Source organism: Neopsephotus bourkii, unplaced genomic scaffold (genome assembly GCF_033783945.1).
Source record: "Neopsephotus bourkii isolate Nb327-2 ecotype Australia unplaced genomic scaffold, CSIRO-AGI_Nbou_v1 NB_1067, whole genome shotgun sequence".
Classification (NCBI taxonomy): Eukaryota; Metazoa; Chordata; class Aves; order Psittaciformes; family Psittacidae; genus Neopsephotus; species Neopsephotus bourkii.
Genome location: NW_026901555.1, coordinates 3180302 through 3193339, shown reverse-complemented (window position 1 = coordinate 3193339; position 13038 = coordinate 3180302). Strand labels below are relative to the sequence as shown.

The 13038-nt window shown below is 45.8% G+C and overlaps 1 protein-coding gene across 2 annotated transcripts in view; it reads left to right on the top strand.

Moving 5' to 3' along the window:
- The window catches only part of NALF2 (NALCN channel auxiliary factor 2), an 86708-nt gene that overhangs the window by 27562 nt on the left and 46108 nt on the right, over positions 1 to 13038 (top strand). Inside the window, exon 4 of one of the 2 annotated variants that reach the window (XM_061361961.1) lies at positions 325 to 1249. The exons of the other annotated variant lie outside the window; for it this stretch is intronic. The gene's annotated coding sequence lies outside the window, so the exon portion shown is untranslated. Of the gene's footprint in view, positions 1 to 324; positions 1250 to 13038 lie in introns of those variants that run through there. 2 annotated transcript variants of the gene reach the window in all.

The following is a 13038-nucleotide window of genomic DNA, read 5'->3' as shown; positions in this document are numbered from 1 at the left end:
GGTGGCAGCGGATTCAGAGAGAATAGCAATTTGTAAAGAATTCCAACCAGTTTGACTTAAAATAGCATCCAGCCAATTTCTTGGGGGCAGTAGGCTGAGTGGTTCCATGGAAAAAGCAGGCTGGAGAACTGCTGTTCTTACCAGGGTGGTTTCAGTCCAGGACTGGGAGCTGCATGGGCACATTCCTCCCAGGGAACTATTGCTGAGATGCTGCTACCCAGGAGGAAGCATCCTCTCTTCTCTAGGAGCTCAGCCAGTGGTAGGAGCCCCCAGCCATCCCTCTAACCAACCTCTGTTTTCTTTCCCAAACCCAAACAAATGCAGAGTGAATCTTCTAGCCTCCGATACGCTCGGACATCACAGTTCTGGGATGCCTTCAAACCTGGTGATGCTCCTGTGTGCTTATGGGAGTTTAAATTTGGAAGCAAGTCAACGGGCCGGAATGGCGCGAAGCAGGAAAAGCCGCGGTTCAAGAGGACCCGGTGTGAGGGAGAGTTCGGAAGAACCCCCAAGGAAAGTGTCCTTGCCCTCTTGCCCTTCTCCACCCCGAGCGCGGGAGATGCTGCTCCTGGCAGCCGTGGCAAGGTCCCTCTGCCCCTCTGCCACGGGGGGACCTCGGTGGGGCCCAGAGCCCACCCACTACCGGGGCAGCTTTGCCTGTAGGGGACCAGGCTGCTCGTGACCGAACCCTTCTCAAGTGCTTGTGACATGTCGGTGGTTACAGAGCTCAGACCTACAAAACAAAAGGCCCTTTTACAGAACGTGGTGGCGAGGTGAAAACAAAACAAAAAACAAACCATACTGCTGAAGTCAAAATATTCTTTCTAATCCCCCTGCCCGGTTTCTCTTTCTTTCCAGCTTTCTTCCTCTGCCTCCTGAACCCTCCCTCTCTGTTCCCACCCCCCTTCTGTTTCTCTTTCTCCCCTCTGTCATAAGAAAGTGACTGTGTCCTCGAGGGGACAGTTTTCTTATGCCATTTTATACACTGTGCTTCATGTTTAGAACTTTTTTGCACTAGTTCCTATTACATTTCTTTTCCAAAATGGTTTGACAAAAAAAAAAAAACCCAAACAAAAACACAAAAACCATGCTATAATTCAGTTGTATTAAAAATATTATCCTACTACTCTCTGTGTTCAATAGTCTCTGTACCTGTAATGCTTTCAGTTCTGTTGTATTTTGGGGCAGAGGTTTTCTCCGCTCCTTGTTTAACCCAGTAAAGAAATAAAATGTTAAGAATTGATGATAACTTCCTCCTCCCTTTCTCTGTGGTTTAACTGGGGCCGTGCAGGTCCCAGCGTGGTGCTCACTGGCTGGGGTGATGTGGTGGCTTGGCTCGGGTGCCGGCTCCCCACCAGAACCTGCCCTTCAAACCCGCTCTGTCTGTCTGTCCTACGGGTGCTTTTTGCCTGCAAAATCCAATCTCAAATGGAGGACAGAAGAGGCAGAATGGAGGGACAATAACCCTGCCTTACTGAATCTGATTTCGTAACCTTTCTTTATATTCTTTTGTTTCTTGCCTTCACATTTCTTGCCATGGGGCTCACCTCAGAACAATAGGGGCAAAGACTGTCACCAAGAGATTCATCAGAGAATAATGACTAAACCAGGGTATCCAAATTTTGCCCAGCTGAAGTCCACACCCACATATAATCTGGAATTAATTCATCTGGACAACAGATCTCGGCATGCAACAGAGCTAGGACACTCCGCTCCAAATTGAATGCTGCATGCCAGGCTGCAAAAGGCCATGTAATAAAACTCCAAAGTTACACTTTGGCCATTCCTACCCCGAGCTGGAAACTCACAGTTTGTAAAGAAGATGAAAAGAAAGCACAAAAAAAGGGATGAAATTGGACAGCGATAGAAGTCATTTTTATAAAGAGCAGATTGGTGCAGAGGGCAAATGCGAGGGGAGGCACCGGCTCTGCTGTAAAACCAGGAGAGTGGTGGGTGCAGGGGGGAGAGCATGGCTGGGGAGTGGGTGCCTGGTGTGTAACTGAATGAGGGGCTGGGTGAGGAGACGATGAGTGGGATGTACCACCTCTAGGACTAAAGAAGTGTCTCCTGGCCTCCCATGAGGATCCTTGTTCACCTCTGCCCAAAGAGGATTGAATCGTCTCCATGGGAGACAAGTTTCTTTTGTGGCTCAGACAGGGAGAATATATATGTATATGTACAGGAGCACTGTTGATGCAAATCAATGACAGTGGGGTTCTTTGTTCTAAAATCCATTTGTCCCGGTGTTTGCCAACCCAGTGTTTTGATTTTCAGGGAGTACCATGTTCTGGTACTGCCAAAGGGTAAAACCAAGGCAAAGCCAAGATGGTTTCCAGGACAAAACGTGAACATGAACTCTAACATAGAAGCATGATGGCCAGCTAACAGAAATGAGGGGATGGTTATCTGCATAGAGGGGATGATGCTTAGCCCCACAGACAAACAGAAAGGCACACAGCAGAGGCTATCTCTAGAACAGCACTCAGGTGTCTCAGGTTAGCACATTGCTGCAAGCAATTAAATCCAACTCAGCCGTTTCCTAAGGTCTGCACCACCCCATCCCGCTTGCTTTAAATGTACTTTCAATAGTGGTTCCTTGTGGGTGTGTTCTGAACTGCCCAAATTTGAGCAGCTCGGGGCCTCAGCTGAGTTCTAGAAACTATTAGAGTTCTGCAGGAGTCTTGAGCTGTTAAATACTCTCAGAATACAGCACCAAGCTGCTCAGGGAACGTGTTTGGGTTTGCTTTGTCCTTTGGGAGCGCTGCTGGCAGGACAGGTCCCAGCAAGCCCTGTGCCATTGCTCATTCCTATCACTCTCCTGCTGCAGTGATGAGGCAGCACTTGCTGGGATCTCTGCCACACTGGGTACGTGGTAGCTGCTTAATATGAAGCCTTTCAAAATGGAACTACTGTTGGAGATTAAGAGTTTGAGTCCCTGGCTTGGTACAGGTAACACAGCCTAAGGGTGAGAGCTTAAGATGCTTACTGAGCGCACAGGAAATGAACACTGGTGTGGCTGGGATCAGGTGTGGGACGTGCTGTGGCAGAGGTTTAGGGAAGCCCTGTGAAAGCAGGGCAAGCATACAGCAGTGCTGCTCCTGAAATATCCATACATCAGCACGCATTAATGGGATTTCTGAGTCAATTGCAAGGGATTTGCTGGTATCTCTTTGTGTAACAGCTCTGGGTTGATGTTCAACTGTTGTTTTGGTACAGCTGCATTTTCAGACCCTGGTATCCCTGTCCCGTGGCAGTGACTGCTGGAGTGCCGTGCTGCATGCTTGAGATGCTACTTGTTCTTGAAAATTCCTTTTGATGCCCTGTGTCTTGTCACCAGACACACATCCCTCACCCGTGCTCTTCAGGTTTTCAAGCCTCTCATGATTTCTCAGTCCCCAAGCATCCCTGTCCCCAGTCACTGCCTTTCCAAGAAGAGAGGTACCATAAAAGCATGAGCCATCTCCCCACCTCCCAGATGCCCTGAAAAAGGTGTGTGTTGGGGCTTGGCTACCATATAAAAGACCTCAAGATTAATGGTGCTGCAGAAGGGAGCAAGAAGGCTCACGACTGCCCAGCCTGGGGAGCTCACAGTGAGCATCAGGTAAAGCACAGGGAAGGGTCTCGGTGGCCACAAGGTGCCTGAACTGGTGCAGCAGCTGAAAATCCACTCAGGAACATGTCAGTGCCCAGGGATTTCATTAGCAGGGGTCTGAAGTTGATGCGAATTAAGCAGATATACATTTTTATGGCTATAGGCCTGCAGACATCAAAGATGGAATGAGAGAGAAATTTCTCAGCTGTAAATTTGCCTTTTGGCTCCATAAAAGCTGAAATGGGCAATGTAAAAAATATTACTGCTGGAAAGAGCATGGAAAATGCTGCACCCCTGAGAAAACAACACAAAGAGCTGCAGACCTAAATGAAACTCCAGGCTTGGAAATGCTTTGAGGTACAAGATGGGACTCCCCAGGCACTGAAATCTGTGTGGGGTTGGGATTTCTAACACCATCTCTTCTGGATGCGAGCTAGGAATTCCCTTTGTTCCTATGTTTATTTATATAGCTTAAAAGATGACATACAAGGTTCTGCATTCTGGTTTATCAAACAAGGAAAAGGTACCATTTTTCAAGCATGTGCATCTAGAAAACACTCTGTGTGATTGTGTTTCTGAGCAATGTCAGAGCTCCATGAGTTTCTCAGTCTTCCCTGGGCAGAGGAGTACTTGGGACTTACAAAATTAGGCAACTTTTTTACCATGAATCTAAAAATGTGCTCGAGGGCCTTGTTTTTCACAGCAGCATTTGAACATGGAAGACTGAAGAGAGCCTGTGTTCTATTGTCCTTTCAACTCTTGATCGTAACGATGCAGTTTCAGGCAGTGCATGAAGCTCAAGGATATTTCTAGGCCTTTCAAAGTCTTTATGTTCTGGATACATTCAAACTGAAATGCCCTGATGTTGGTGAGGAGTTCTTAATTTATTTGTGTGTGATCAAACAAGTATTATTTTGTTGGATTTTGTGGCTGGGAAGTTACTGCGATGCCACCTCGGAAAACTCATGAAAATCTTGTAGTTCAGAGTTGAAGAAACTATGAATGATCATATTTCTCCCCATTTTTTTGCCTGGAGGACTTCTTTGATCACTTCTTTTTGTCTAAGATTTGCATTGAGTAGGATCTTACAGTTCATTTTTCATCAGCAACCCCCTTGGCATAGCAGAGCAGGAGTTGCCTGGATGGGGTGTTAGAGGTGGGTTTATATGGGTTTATACATTAAAGGCTGTGATCCAGCTGGGTTTTACTATGTGACTTCTTTTTCTCTTTTTCCTGGTCTCTCCACTTTGGATCATGGCCTTGACACTGCACAAGGGTCTGTGTAATCCTGTTAGGTCTGGTTTAGTAGCTGAGGAAGATCAAGGTCATAGTGATGTGTTTCTTCCATTGAAAACATCAGTGTCTTTATTAATTCAGATTTAATTGTACTCAAGTCAAACCCCTTGACAAGAAAGGCCTGAGAAGAGGTTTTTCTGCCTTCACGTGAAAGCAGTGGAAGTTCTTTTTATTTCTTTCATCTATATCTATACAAATATACAGAGATAAATGTACAAATATAGAGAGATGTATATTTCAAGGCAGAGGGTCAGGCACAGGAGAAGGTGTGCTGGTGCTGTATGGGACTTGGATAATCATCCGCTCTCATGAGCTTGCCCTGAGCTCATCCGGAAGCCCTGTTAATAAAACCACATTGGGTGAACCTGTAGGTCCCAGTATTCTGAAAAGAGTTTCAAAAGCCTCAGAGTGAATCCCTGGGAGTGGGTGGCCTTGGCTGTTGTGTTCCCCTTCTACAGAAGGGCAGATGTCCTGCTGCAGGGAAAAGTTAGTGGTGGTCAGCAGGAATGTGCAGGTCCCATCGTCGGGGACTTCTCTTTCAATAGTGGCAGGAGAGGCTTGGTGAGGTTAGGCTGGATGTTGTGGGCTGAGATTGGGAAGGACTGGATGCAATGCTCCTGTTGCCCTAATGAGAAAATAGATCTGGAGTGTGGGATGTGCTTAGCATTATATCCAATCCAAGTGTATTATCCAGAAAGAAGCCTGCTGTTGTTTATTCGCTGTTAAGCCCCCTGCTTTCCTTGGGCCACAAGGAGTCAGTCTCCTTGCAGCCGTGTTCCAGTCATGACATCTCAGATCAGTGTTCTGTTTCTGTCCTCCTCCACAAACATCTCGCCCGTTACAAAATCAGTTGTACATCCAGAAAAGTTGCTTCTGGTGTGAGTAATTGAGAGTCTTCTGCTGGTGAGGTGAGGGTCTGCAGGAGATTCTGGAGGTGAACTGGTGTTGTGTTAGGGGAGCAACACAGACATGGCACGTCCAGAACACCAAGTTTGTTCATCTCATTCTCTCCAGTACTGATCCATCCCTTGCACTGCCTTTTGGCCAGCTTCCTGTAAGGAAAAGGGTGAAGGATCTGGTTTTACTTTGAAGAGAGAAGTGTTAAGTGCAAGCGAAGATCACAGACCTGATATATCCAGGGCATGTCAAGTTACATCAGACTTCCTCTTCTTAACAAGGAAACGTCAAAACAAGTGCCCTGAACCAAGTCTCAGAAACTGATGCAATGCAATGCCACATAAGGGAGAGGTTATCTTTGTATTACCTGTGGCACATCACATCATTTACACCCTGATTTCCTTTTCTCTGCCTGTCTTGTTCACGTTACTAACACAAAATTAGTCCCATGGGTGTGATAATTAGGGTTATATCCTCTGTCTCTTTTGGGCTTCCTAGCTACCCTTCACACTTGATCTGTCATGTTTTCCAAGGCTTGCTCTAGCAAGTTTTCACACTCTTCCTCCAGTCTTCTTTGGTTTCTTCCACCACCCTCCTCTCTATCATTCAGCCTTTTTGCATGCGACTTGATCTTTGCTCCAAAACTCACTGGTGTTGCCCCACAGTTTATCTACACAGGGATCATTCTACCCCAGTTTTTGTTCCTTGCAAAATCCGTTGGTACTCAGTCTTCCCCAAATCCGCCTCTCCCTCACTTGGTGCTAAGCCCAGGTTAACCACCAGCCTACAGTAAAGCTCCAGGTAAGCCTGCAACTAGCTTGGAGCAAAGTCTTGCTGTCAGAAGAGCCCTGACATGTTTATATTCACAAGCTTGTCAACATTTGGCTTTTTTTTCCCTCTTGGGGAACATTGCTGCTGTTTCTAGCACCATTTCAGCTCCTCTGAGCCTAGCTGTGAACAAGGCTAGCATCAGTGCTAAAACACCAGATGCCGTGGAGACCCGTTTTGGGTGAGTCTATGCTAGAAGCTGTCACTACTTTGGCATTAGGGATGGTGGAGTTAGGAAGCCAAAGAGAGAACCTCTTTTATGTAAACTGTAAGTTTTTCATGAAAGCCTTTCTAATTTGTACCAAAGAGACTCTAGCACACCCTTGGGACTGGTAAAAATAATAATAGCTTAAGAAGTAGAAGACTGTGAATTTGAAACAGAAGGTTATGAGATTCAGAAGTATTACAAAAATGTCAACATTGTATATCAATAAATGTAATTTAGATATACAAAGGAGATAGGAAAGATTTCCACAAAGAGCTGTCAAGTCCTGCCTCTTCAGATCACTTTGAAATAAAGCAGATACCTTCATCCAGTTGATCCAGAGAAGCTGGCCGGCACATCCAAAAGTATGTTATTTCGAATCACAAATGAATTAATTCTTTCAAAAATTACATGGTTTGCTATTTTTCAATCATAATTTTTTATTCTGAGATGAAACACACAAGTTTACAATTGGCTGGTCTCGCCTAGAAATGCAGCACTTCCCCAAGCTAGCAATCCAGAGCTGGTGGAGCCGTGACTCCTGGCCCTGTAAGAAGAGATGAAGGCAAATGGCACTCATTAGGGCCGTATCTGTTTGCCGATTGAAATGTGCCTTTGTAATAAGCAATTTAATTTTTACTATTCCATACCATAACAAAAGGCTTCTGCCCCTTCCCAAATCCCCTAACCTATGCTCAGACACGGTACTTTATCAAGCCTTGATCTGACATGGGCTCCACAGAGGAAATTGCTGGTTTAAGGCTGTGTTAGTATAGGATGTTATGTCTGAGCCCTGTGATCTTTCTCCTCACCTCAATCTGCAACGGCTGGCATGCATCTAAGAACAAACAATTGCATTTTCCTTCCCCTGGTTATTGCTGTCATGGAATATTAACAGTCTCGAGGCTGCAAATCACTGAAATCCCAGGTCACCTGGAAACAAAGCCACTTGCAAAGAGGTCCTCTAGACGGATCAGGGCCTCTGCTGTTCGGTTTCCAGTAACTTAAGTGAGCTGAAAAAGACAATTCCATATGTCCTCCTTATGACTGCTCCTGCTTTGATACAAATTCCTCAGATTTACCCTTTTCAAAGCTAGGGCTTCAGCTCTTCACCGTGACCAACCCCAAGATGCTTAGTTCAAGTTTAGCTCAGAATTATGTGGGAAGACCCTACTCTCTGGCTCCCAATTGCTATTGACTCTCCTCCCCGCTGGCTCCTCAGCACAGACAGCTTTGGTGGGCAGAGAGGAACAGGGGGTCTTCAGGAATGTGGGGGACAGGGGGGCTTCACTCCCCTATCTCAGTGCCTCCACATCTGGCACCGTGCTTTGCACTGGCTGTCAAGGCAACGCTGCTGAGAGGCAGTGTATTTGTGTGTGCAGCTGTGTGCATCAGGCACAAGGACATGCTGGTCACTGTGCTACCAAAACCCACTGCACTCTGGCTGGTTTTCATCCTGGTTTTCGTTTTCCTTCGATAATATTCAGTTTTTATTTATTTATATTTTTTAATGCTTAGCCTGGAGGAGCTGCACACGGCAGCTGAAATCATCTGTGCAGCTGTGACCAGAGATATGTGCTGTGTTACTGTACCAGAATGAAAGCTGCCTTAAGAAGGACAGGGCTAAGGCCTCCTCAAGACCCTGGGCTTTTTAATGCTAATAATGAAGCACCATGAGTACATACACACAACATGTCACAGATATGGAAGCTGCAGGCCAGATACACTTGAGGAAGGACAGAATGAGCGCTCCTTGCAGGGACCTGGGGCTGGTGGCTTAAGGGATGGATCTGGAGGGCAAACAGGCTAGGAGACACCCTGAAGCCCACAGCGCTTCCCTTGTAACAAGTGATGGTGCTTCATGAGCTGGCTACATGTGAGGCCATCAACCCTGTGAGCCCCTGCTCCATGAAAAAGGATCAGCAGTGGGGAGATGGGGCATTGGTCAGTCCCAGGGAGCACCCCAAACCAAACCTTGGTAAGAGCCGTGCCACAGCCACTGTCCTGATGGACATCTAGAAATACCCCGAGAAACTGCAGCAGTTCAAGAAGAGTCTGTGGCTTTCCTTGGAGGTGCAGAAAGCATGTGGGTTTAGTCCAGTAAGGACCAAACCATCAGGTATGTGGAGCAATAGGATGGGGTTGCAGGGCCAGTGCAGTGTGGCTCAGCTGGGCTGAGAAGAACCTTTAGACTGGGTTGTATCAGCAAAGAGCGATGTGAGCACAGGGCAGTACTTGAGCTCGTGTACTTCACAGAGATTGAGCTTATGTCACTTAGAATTAGCTGACGTTGTACTGTATTTTGGCATAGGCTTTCCCTATACACAGGTTGAAATGCTTGTTTGATGACCATAGTGTCTCTTCCACATAGAGGGAAACCTGATGTGAGATGTCCTGGAAAACCCTTATCTGAGGTTTATGGTGTGTGTGTATTTTCAGCCTCTTTGGCTTCTGCTTCTCTTGTTTTAAAGATGTAATTTCTGTGAGTGATAATTTAATCAGGGCTGCTTCTCCAAAGAGGTAATTTGTGCAGTGCATTAACAGAGACAAATATAAAGTGAGGGTGCTGAGGCGCTGGCACAGGGTGCCCAGAGAAGCTGTGGCTGCTCCATCCCTGGCAGTGTTCAAGGCCAGGTTGGACACAGGGGCTTGGAGCAAGCTGCTCCAGTGGAAGGGGTCCCTGCCCATGGCAGGGGTTGGAGCTGGGTGAGCTTTAAGGTCCCTTCAACCCAAACCAGGCTGGGGTTCTATGAAGGTGACTGAAATAATTTGCAGATGGGCCACAGCCTGAGCCCCACTATGGGCAAAGCATTCTGCAAGACCCATCTGTGTCTGCTCTGAGGGCAGTTGCATTTTGGTTTAGGTGGGAAGGGTTGTGTTTCAGGGGTCTCCTACCTGGACAGTGGCTCTGCAGGTTCCCCTGAGGAGCACCAAACCCAGAACCATGTTCCTTGGTGGGGCTGCACCAGAAATGCTGGAGCCTGGGAAAACCCCTGTCATCATCTGGCAATGGGCAGAGGAGAGGAGCACCATCCTCTTGGTCCTCCAAGCTAAGCATTAGCTGAATGGTGCAGCTCCCTCCTCCCTGTTTTCATGTGGGCTGGTGGTGAGCGAGTGTTACCGATACATGGGGCAAGGCAGGCGCTGGGGCTTTCTGAAAGGGTGTCTGTCCTATATCATGTATATTCCTCAAGGCAAAGATCATATCCTCTTTCACTGGCAACAGCAAATCCTGCAACTGGCACTCCAGGACAATAACTTGGAACACTTCTCCACTGCCTGCTCGCTTGAGTGACCTGTGATGCGGGGAGCTAGGGGGTCGGGGGCAATGAGTACCGGGGAGGTTGTATAATGTGGTGTGGAATATCATTGTTCCAGCCAGGATGAGTAAGAGCACAGCTGACACTGGTCACCGACTGCACTTCCATGTGTCTGAGGGAGGGGGAGGCTGAGAGACAGTTGCACGGTTGACAATAAAGACAATAAGTCTATAAAAGTTTAAGAACTGAATAGATTCCTAACATTTGTTTTTCATTATCACCAAATAACATATAAATAAACATACAACAGAACCAAGAGCAACATCCTAGTTACCCTCTCTAGAAGTAGCTGTGTTTAGACTTAACTTAGGATTCTTTGGCCAAACCTCCTCCTTGTATACTCTATAACCAAATGAAATAGCAACGCTGGCTGAGCAATCAGGCCTCCATCTTCCTTTTAAACAGAAAGCAAAGCAAAACCTTGCCTGTACAGGAAAGCTAAATGTCAATGTGCAGCTAATTCTTAGAACTCAGTAGTACAAGGGGAAGGACACGTGAAAATAAGCACAGTAAGAATGGATAGACCTGAGTATTTTTCTCTCTCTGTAGAAAGAACACAAGCACACGTAACTGTTTGGTTGTTATTATTGCGTGTTGATAATTACTTGAAGGAAAAAATATCAGTCAATACATAGTGTAGGTTTTGCTTTTCCTTTTTTTCATGTTTAATGATGTAAAATGGCCCCTCGAGTGATGCCGTGTGTGCTGTGCTCTGTAAACACTGCCTAGTGCTTGTGAGGGAAAAAATAATCCAGGCTTCAAAAGCAGCAGCTGCCAAGCTGACACTGGGATATCGAGTGTTTCCTGATTGTTCTCTGTCTTGCACATCTTGTTGAAGCCTGTTACAGGGACTGCCAGTCAAGTGGGGAAATGGGACAATCCTGGTGCAGGAGAGTTTGAGGAGAGGGGTGAGGAGCTTGATAAGCGTCATTTTAAATAGCAGTTACAAGAATTCATAGAGTAAGATGGGAGGGACAACAAATGGTCAGAGATAGAGATGTCCTGAGAGAAAACAATCTCAGAAAAGTCATAGATGGAGCCAGGAAAGAGGCATCAAATGAATGCCATTGCTTGGTACATGCTGCCCTGATAACATGAGCATAATGTTCAGCCTGTGCCTCTGTGGAAGTGGTTGGACACAAAGAGCTACTTTTACTGCACAGGCAGAGCTCACAGTTCTTGAAAAGGCAATCTTAAATAAACCAGTCTGTATGAAATGTCTCGGCTCTCACTGAGGAGAAATAATTGCAGCTGCAGTGATGTGTGGAGGCTTTATGAAATTCAGGATCCTTCATCCTAAGGGCTTATAAATGCATTTGAGGACACACTGTTGGTATGCCGTGACTTCAGGTTTCAGGAGACTTTATTGTATTGATGTTGTTGCTAACATCACCAAGAGAGTAAAAGAGATGGCTTTCCTGCAATTTAGTGAAGCTTTCTTCAAAGGAAAGTCATGAATTCCAAAGCTTTTAGGTCACACGTGCTAAAATCTGCTCCATTGCTGCTGCAAATGTTACAGCTGTTGCCAAAATGTAAACGGAAAATGGGCTAAAAATCTTCTTTACAACATCCTTCTAAGAGATCCCCTGATCTGTTAAATATGCACAGCGACTGGCGCTTGGACCTGCCATAAGGTGCCCTGCGTTCTGCTGGGAGAGTTTTACCTATTCCAAAAGAAAAGGGAGATCTAAAGTGGCACGGCTGCTATAACAGGTTCTCCTCCCATCTTTGGTTAAATCCCACATGGATGGAAAGGTTCTGTTGCACTGTGATGCTGAAGAACCCAGCAAGTTCAGGGATCGAGAGAAGTCCCCCCAGCATTAGAGATGTGGCTTCTGTGCATTGTTCCCCTCTTCAGCCTCTGCTCACCCTCCGAGGACTCTGTTTCCCTGTTGTGGACCCTGCCTTTGGTCAGCCCATCCAAAGCATTGCGAATCCATTCCTAATGCTTTGAAGAATCCAAGCATTTTGCATCCAAGAAATACGAATCCATCGTCACTTCTGCAGCCATGGCGAGTGAGAAGCTGGAGAGAACAGTGCAAAACCTCTATTTCTGGAGCTTGACCAGTGCCACATGGTCAATGCATGAGGACCTCTCAGGTCCAAGATGACACATATTAATTATATATCAATTACATCATCAGATAGGATTTCTTCTTAATCGGTAGGACACTGCACCACGATTCTCTCTGGGAGGCAGAAGTACCTTAATTTGGGGGTTTGGCAAATGTCCCCAATGAGATCTGAGTGGAAATGGTGAATTCACTTGTTATGTACAGTTAATAACTGATTGACCCAGCTACACAGCTTGGACTTCAGATATTTGCATTATGAACCTGTCTTTAAGACCCTATGAACATAATAAGTACAAAGTACTTCAGGGACCTCTGAGCTTGCTTGACCTCTAAAACGAATCTTAAAAGTAACATAAATCACCCTTGAAGATGGAACAAGGCTATTGCAAGACTGAGTAGGTCAATGTATGATTGCCTTTAAATAATTTGGATCCTGATCTTGGAAAACAGTGACAACCCTAAGTATTCAAATAATTACAAATTGTCCTAAAATAATTACAGATTTTTTTACAGATGGTTCCTTTGCTTTTATTTGCTTCTTGCTTTTGAGCTGTTAGGGTTGGCACTGGTTAATGCTTCCAGGTTTTAATTCACAAATATTAGGGAAATATTTCTAGCTTAAATGAAAACAGTCTCTCATATTACACAGACCTTAAAGAAGAAAAACCTACTGCAGAAATATACAGCTAGGAAGCACTACAAAGAGGCCACCTAGTTCATCCTCCTCCCCAAAGGCAGGATAAACAGCAACAATAGTATTTTTTATAGCTGTATTCTATGAAATACTGAGCGATTAAAACCCCACAAATTCCCAGGCAATCTGCT